This window comes from Rosa chinensis, chromosome 7, assembly GCF_002994745.2.
Source record: "Rosa chinensis cultivar Old Blush chromosome 7, RchiOBHm-V2, whole genome shotgun sequence".
NCBI classification, from domain to species: Eukaryota; Viridiplantae; Streptophyta; class Magnoliopsida; order Rosales; family Rosaceae; genus Rosa; species Rosa chinensis.
Genome location: NC_037094.1, coordinates 46683432 through 46690763, shown reverse-complemented (window position 1 = coordinate 46690763; position 7332 = coordinate 46683432).

Below are 7332 nucleotides of genomic sequence, written 5' to 3'. Positions count from 1 at the left end.
TGTCATGAATTAGCAATAGTATAACTGATATCTATTTTTTGTAAAATAACCATATACATGCTCACAACATATGCACACAATCGTAAAAGGGATTAAGGCTTACTTTCAGCAATTACTGGCATGGATTCCATCTTATGCAACTGCAAACACGAACACTGAATATAGCCTTCTGTTACTTACCAACTTGCTTCTCAATGGACAGAACAATATGCAAAACGTCGGTAGTAATCAGGGACCAATTCATCTGTATATATAGGTGACTTAAACCTCAAGAAGCTTCCCATTAAAGCTATCCATATCGGTTTAGGTTTCCTAGTTAGATTCTTAATGTATCACAACTTGTAGCCTTCCTTGTAGACTAAGCAATAGATTACTATCCTTAATGAATTGATACACTATTCATTAAGTCACTAGTATTGATTTACTGTTTGTATCCATGTTAAACTAGGATTGATATTAAGCTAATCATCAATTACTTTATGATGATATGTGTTATGTCCATATTTGATCTTACAATCTCCCCCTTGGACTCACACATATCATGCTCGATGATTTGCACCAGAGAACATCAAAACCTACTTAACTTACTGAAGTGCGCGCCAGATAACAAACTTAAATCGAAAATCCATTCCAACATGGTCAGATCACAGTTACTTATGCAGAGCAAGAAACAGTATACATTTTAACAAAAATGCAGAGTTTCAAAACCACAAACACAAGCTCCTGCAATCCACATATGTCAAACCAGAAGTGATACAATATATGTTAATGTGTATCAACAAGTAAACATATATTAGGTCCTACTTTATGTTTCTAAAACCAAAAACTCAAGCAAATTTACTGAACACTGATGGCTTAAAGATATTGCTTGAACCTTAACATCATGCTTCACATGATTTAAGCCATCTGATAGCAAGTATAACTTTAAACACAAAATCGATAATTTTCAGAACATTCAACAAAAACTGCAGTAATAACCAAAATCTGAAAATACCTCAAAATTTATTAATAATAAAATCTGTCATTACAAACAAGTTGTGATAAACAAAATAAAAGATCACAACTAAAACACAAGAACTCAAAAAACCTTAGAATTTTAAATGCTCCAACTGGACTAACTCTCTACTGAACCTAAGCATCTAAATTAGCTAAAATTCCAATGCTTGCTGTATGTTTCTGGAATGCTGCTACTGACAATGCCTTGGTGAAAGGATCTGCTAGCTGTGAATTTGTGTCAATACTCAAAACAGCTATTTCACCATGCTTTACTCTTTCTCTAACACTGTAATACTTTAGATCAATATGCTTGGAATTATTTGACCTTTTACTGTTCTTGCTAAAGAAAACTGCAGCCTCATTGTCACAATAAATTACAAGTGTTCTAGCCACAATGTGACTCAATACTTTGGTCTGCATGAGAAAATTCCTAATCCAAAGTCCTTCACACACAGTTTCATAAACTGCAATAAATTCGGCTTGCATAGTAGAAGTTGAAACAAGTGTTTGTTTCATGGTTTTCCAAGCAATAGCACCTCCTGCAAGCAAGAACACATATCCACAAGTGGACTTCTTGGAGTCTGGATAATTCCCTGCAAAATCCGAGTCTGAGAATCCAATGAGTTTCAGATCCTCCACTTGCCTATAAACTAGCATGTGGTTTTTAGTTCTCTGCAGGTATCTCAACACTTTCTTCCCAGCTACCCAATGTTCATGGCCTGGATTAGATTGGAATCTTGACAAAATCCCTAATGCAAAAGACAAATCCGGCCTAGTGCAGACTTGTGCATACATGAGACTTCCTACAAGTCTAGCATAAGGCTTTGACTCCATATTTTCTTTCTCAACATCACTATTGGGACTTTGCTTCTTGGTTAACTTATCTCCTTTGGACATGGGAACTTCTCCAGCTGCACACTTCTCCATACCAAATCTCTTTAAAATTTTGGTAACATAATTCTGTTGAGACAAACCAAGTAGTCTCTGTGCCCTATCTCTTTTAATCTCAATACCTAGTACATAGGATGCTTCTCCTAAGTCTTTCATGTCAAAATTCCTTGACAGAAAACTCTTGGTATCTTTAAGCAATTTAATGTTACTGCTAGCCAAAAGTATATCATCCACATAGAGTACCAGAAAAATAAAATTGTTCCCAACAGTCTTCAAATAAACACACTCATCAACAAGATTTTCTGTAAATCCAAAAGTAGAAATCACAGAATCAAATTTCTTGTACCACTGTCTAGAAGCTTGTTTAAGGCCATAAATTGATTTTCTTAACTTACACACTAAGTTTTCACTTCCAGCTTGTACAAACCCTTCTGGCTGCCTCATATAAATCACTTCATCTAGTTCGCCATTCAAGAAAGCTGTTTTAACATCCATCTGGTGCAGCTCCATATCAAAATGAGCCACTAAAGCCATGATTATCCTAAACGAGTCTTTTGTAGAAACTGGAGAAAAAGTCTCAGTAAAGTCAATGCCCTCCTTCTGTGTAAAACCCTTGGCAACTAATCTTGCTTTATGTCTCTCTACATTGCCATTTGCATCTCTTTTGGTTTTGAAAACCCATTTACAACCTATAGGCTTCTGGTTGGGGTCAGGTTCAACTAATTCCCAAACTGCATTTTGACTCATGGAATTAATTTCTGCTTCCATTGCTAGCTGCCATTGATGAGATTCACTACTTTCAATGGCCTGATTAAATGTAGTTGGATCATTGTCCTCTGCACAGTCCATTTCAATTTCTGCTTCTTGTAGATAAACAATGTAGTCACTCTCTTCCCCCCCATAAGTTGGTTTTCTTGCTCTCTGTGATCTTCTAGGTTGAGCTACTGGAGGATTTTGAGGTTCAGTTACTTGACCAGTTACGTGGTCAGTTACTTGGTCAGTGACATGGGCAGTGACTTGACCAGGTACAGTTACTTGGGTAGTTACATGGTCAGTGACATGGGCAGTGACTTGATCAGGTACAGTTACATGGTCAGTGACTTGGTCAGTTACTCGACCAGGGACAGTTACTTGGTCAGTGACATGGTCAGTCACTTGACCAGTTACTCGACCAGGGACAGTTACTTGGTCAGTGACATAGTCAGTTACGTGACCAGTGACATGATCAGTTACATCTTGTTCTAAAGGCAATGCTACACTTAAATTCTCATCTGACACAATTTCCTCAAAAACTGAGGTTAAATCCTCAAGGTTTGTATTGTGAACTTTTTCACTTAGAAACTTTACTTGATGTGTTTCAAAAATTCTAGGTGAATGATGAGCAGAATATAACTTATAGCCTTTAGATTTATCTGGATAACCTATAAAATAGCAACTAACAGTTTTGGGGTCAAGTTTATTCAAGCTTGGATTATAAATCCTAGCTTCTGCATGACATCCCCAAACATGACAGTGATGAAGACTAAGTTTCCTGCCACACCAAAGCTCAAAAGCAGTATTTTCTATGGCTTTGCTAGGTGTTCTGTTGCAAATATAATTTGCAGTTTTTAAAGCCTCACCCCACAGAAATTTAGGCAAACCAGTTGTACACATCATGCATCTAACCATGTTCAAAAGAGTCCTATTCTTTCTCTCTGCAACACCATTCTGTTGTGGATTATAGGGTGTTGTGTATTGAGCTTTAATTCCATTGTCTTGCAAAAACAAGGCAAATGGACCCTTTTGTTGGCCGGATTCAGTGTACTTTCCATAGAACTCTCCCCTTCTATCTGACCTTACTGTTTTGATTTTCTTTTCTAGTTGATTTTCTACCTCAGACTTAAAGATTTGAAAGGCTTTCAATGCTTGTGCCTTTTCTGAAAGTAGATAAATATAACTGTATCTAGAAAAGTCATCAATGAATGTGATAAAATACACATTCCCACAGATAGTTTGATGCCTAAATGGTCCACATATATCAGTGTGTATGAGTTCTAATAAATTTTGGCTTCTATATGCAGTCTTCTTTCTAGTATTAGTTATTTTTCCCTTAAAGCATTCAACACAGTCTGTTAGATCAGAAAAATCAAGTTCATTTAGGATGTTGTTTTTCACCAAAATTTTCAGTCTCTCTTTTGAAACATGGCCGAGTCTTCTATGCCATAAAAATGCAGACTTTTCATTTAGTTTGGTTCTTTTAACACCTGTTAAAGTGCTAGTACTGTTTGTGTTATCTTCAACAAGTAAAATTTCTTGTTGAGCCATTGAACAACTTAACTGTAAATAATCATTCGAGATAACACCAGAACCAATTTGAACAGAATTTTTAGAAATAAGAATTCCATTACTATCAATAACAAGTCTACAACCAGATTTTACTAAAAGAGAAACTGAAACCAAATTCCTTCTCATGGAAGGTACATAAAAAACATTATCCAAAACTAACAATTTTCCTAATCCTAGATCGAGCTTTAAGGTTCCAATAGCCTTGACTGCCACTCTCATGCCATTGCCTACACACAGGTTCACTTCATCACTTTTTGGGATTCTGCTCCTTATGAATCCCTGCAAAGAATTAGTAATATGAATAGGTGAGCCTGAATCTATCCACCAAGACTGTGGTTCAATATTTATAAGATTAATTTCTAAAGAAAAAACTGTATTAGAAAAAATCTTACCCTTTTTGGCTAACCAATTTTTATAGCCAGTGCAGTCCTTTTTCATGTGTCCTACTCTTTTGCAAAAGTAGCACTTGAACCTAAATGGCCTGTTTTCCTTGGCCACTGCAGCTGTTGAACTCTTAGTTATGGCTTTGGTAGGCTTGAGCTTATTCTGGGGCTTTTTCTTCTTAGGCTTCTCTATGAGATTTATGGCTGTAGCAGGTTCTTTTTCTTCCTTGATCCTAGCTTCCTCATCAACACAGATGGATATAAGTTCATCTAAAGTCCAGTTTCCCTTTTGAGAGTTGTAACTGGTCCTAAGATGACTAAAACTGTTAGGCAAGGAATGTAGGGCATAATGCACTACCTGCTCATCCCTAACCCCCATCAAGAGCTCCCTGAGTCTGCCATTTATATTGATCATCTTCATAATATGCTCTCTAACTCCCCCTGAACCCATGTACTTCAAATCATGAAACTCCTTGGTTAGCCTAGCAGCTTCTGCCTTTTCACTTTCTTTAAACTTAGCACCTATGAGTTCCAAAAAATCTGATGCTAGCTCAGGTTCTTCTATACTTCCTCTGACAGTCTTGGACATAGAGGTACGAATGAGGTTCTTAGCCATTCTATTGGATCTATGCCACTTCTTGTAAAGATCAGTTTCCTTCTTAGTGCTCTTTTCAGTTAACTCTTCAGGTTTATCCTCAGTGAAGCAATAGTCTATGTTCTCATGCATTCCCATATAGTTCTCTACAGAATCTAGCCAAGCTCTATAGTTGGTTCCAGTTAGCATCAAGACACTGTTCAAGTTCATGTAAGAGTTACCTAAGGAGCAAAACAAAAATTCGTGTGAGTTCTCAATTTGTAAAGAAAATAACTTTAAGTTTTCTGTGTTTTATTTAGCTTTAAGCAACCAAAACAAGAACATACAGAAAACCTAAACAATCCATACTTGCATTCATATCAGTCCATAACCAAAAATAATGTTAAGCAACACTTTTGAGCAGAAGCATAACATCCTGGAGTTGTTTATCAATATACCATGTTCAATGAAAACAAGTTATCCAAAGAAATTTATCCACATCTTTAGACAGAAGAAAAATTTCTAAGTATCCGTATTTATTTTCATCAAGCACGCATATTGCTGTTTTGTATTCTAAAACCATACTTGACCACTTCTTTGGAAGATAAAACTGAAGCATAGTTTTAAAACACAAAACACAATTTCAATTTTGTTATTCGATCAGTTACTTGGTCAGTGACCTGGCCAGTTACATGGTCAGTGACCTGGCCAGTTACATGGTCAGTGACCTGGCCAGTTACATGGTCAGTGACCTGACCAGTTACATGGTCAGTGACCTGACCAGTTACTTGGTCAGTGACCCGACCAGTTACATGGTCAGTGACCCGACCAGTTACATGGTCAGTTACCTGATCATTGTTTTCTGCCAACATCAATGAAGAATGCTTTGTGCATCATAATCACTTATGCCAACAGAAAACCACAAAACCCATGAGCTTTTAACTTTATATTCTACCCAGATTCATCCTTGTAAGAAAATTAAGCTCTCGTATCTGTCAATTTTAATAATGTGTAAACAAAATCTGGGAGATTTTTGTTCTTCATGCAATTTTACACAATCATAGATACAATACCATATCATCAATCAATTCAACATGCATATTCAAGCATAACCAAAATTGATTTGATTCCAAGAAACCACGGAACAATCAAGAAATTGTAAATTTCATCCGGTCACCATCTACTCTAACCTAACGCACGCCGGGAATGCAACTAAGGTTCTTGAGCACAATCAAAAACACAATTATCATGCTATGAATCGAAATCAATTTCACAGAAAAACCTGTTTTTGCTTTTTCCCCAATTTGCTGCTAAAAATCACAGCGGAAGCGTGAACTTGATATTTAACCAGATGCAGCAATTGACTTAAGTAACTTACCTTGATCAGTTACATGACCAGTTACATGGTCAGTTTCCTGATCAGTGACTTGGTCCGTAAAGCAAAAACCCCTTTTTTTTTTTTTTTTTTTTTTTTTTTTGTGTTTGTTTTGCAAAACCCTAAAACGATTTTGATACTTGTGAGCCTATGCTCTGATACCAATTGTAAAATAACCATATACATGCTCACAACATATGCACACAATCGTAAAAGGGATTAAGGCTTACCTTCAGCAATTACTGGCATGGATTCCATCTTATGCAACTGCAAACACGAACACTGAATATAGCCTTCTGTTACTTACCAACTTGCTTCTCAATGGACAGAACAATATGCAAAACGTCGGTAGTAATCAGGGACCAATTCATCTGTATATATAGGTGACTTAAACCTCAAGAAGCTTCCCATTAAAGCTATCCATATCGGTTTAGGTTTCCTAGTTAGATTCTTAATGTATCACAACTTGTAGCCTTCCTTGTAGACTAAGCAATAGATTACTATCCTTAATGAATTGATACACTATTCATTAAGTCACTAGTATTGATTTACTGTTTGTATCCATGTTAAACTAGGATTGATATTAAGCTAATCATCAATTACTTTATGATGATATGTGTTATGTCCATATTTGATCTTACATTTTTTTGTTTGTATTTTCCATCGGATAGTTTAACTGATGCTCAGGACACTGATGAAATAAGGTACATTGATCAGCCAACAAAGTAGTCTAAGCCATCAAGGTCCTCCCATTTGCCTACTCAAAATCACAGTTGGTGCAATAGTGT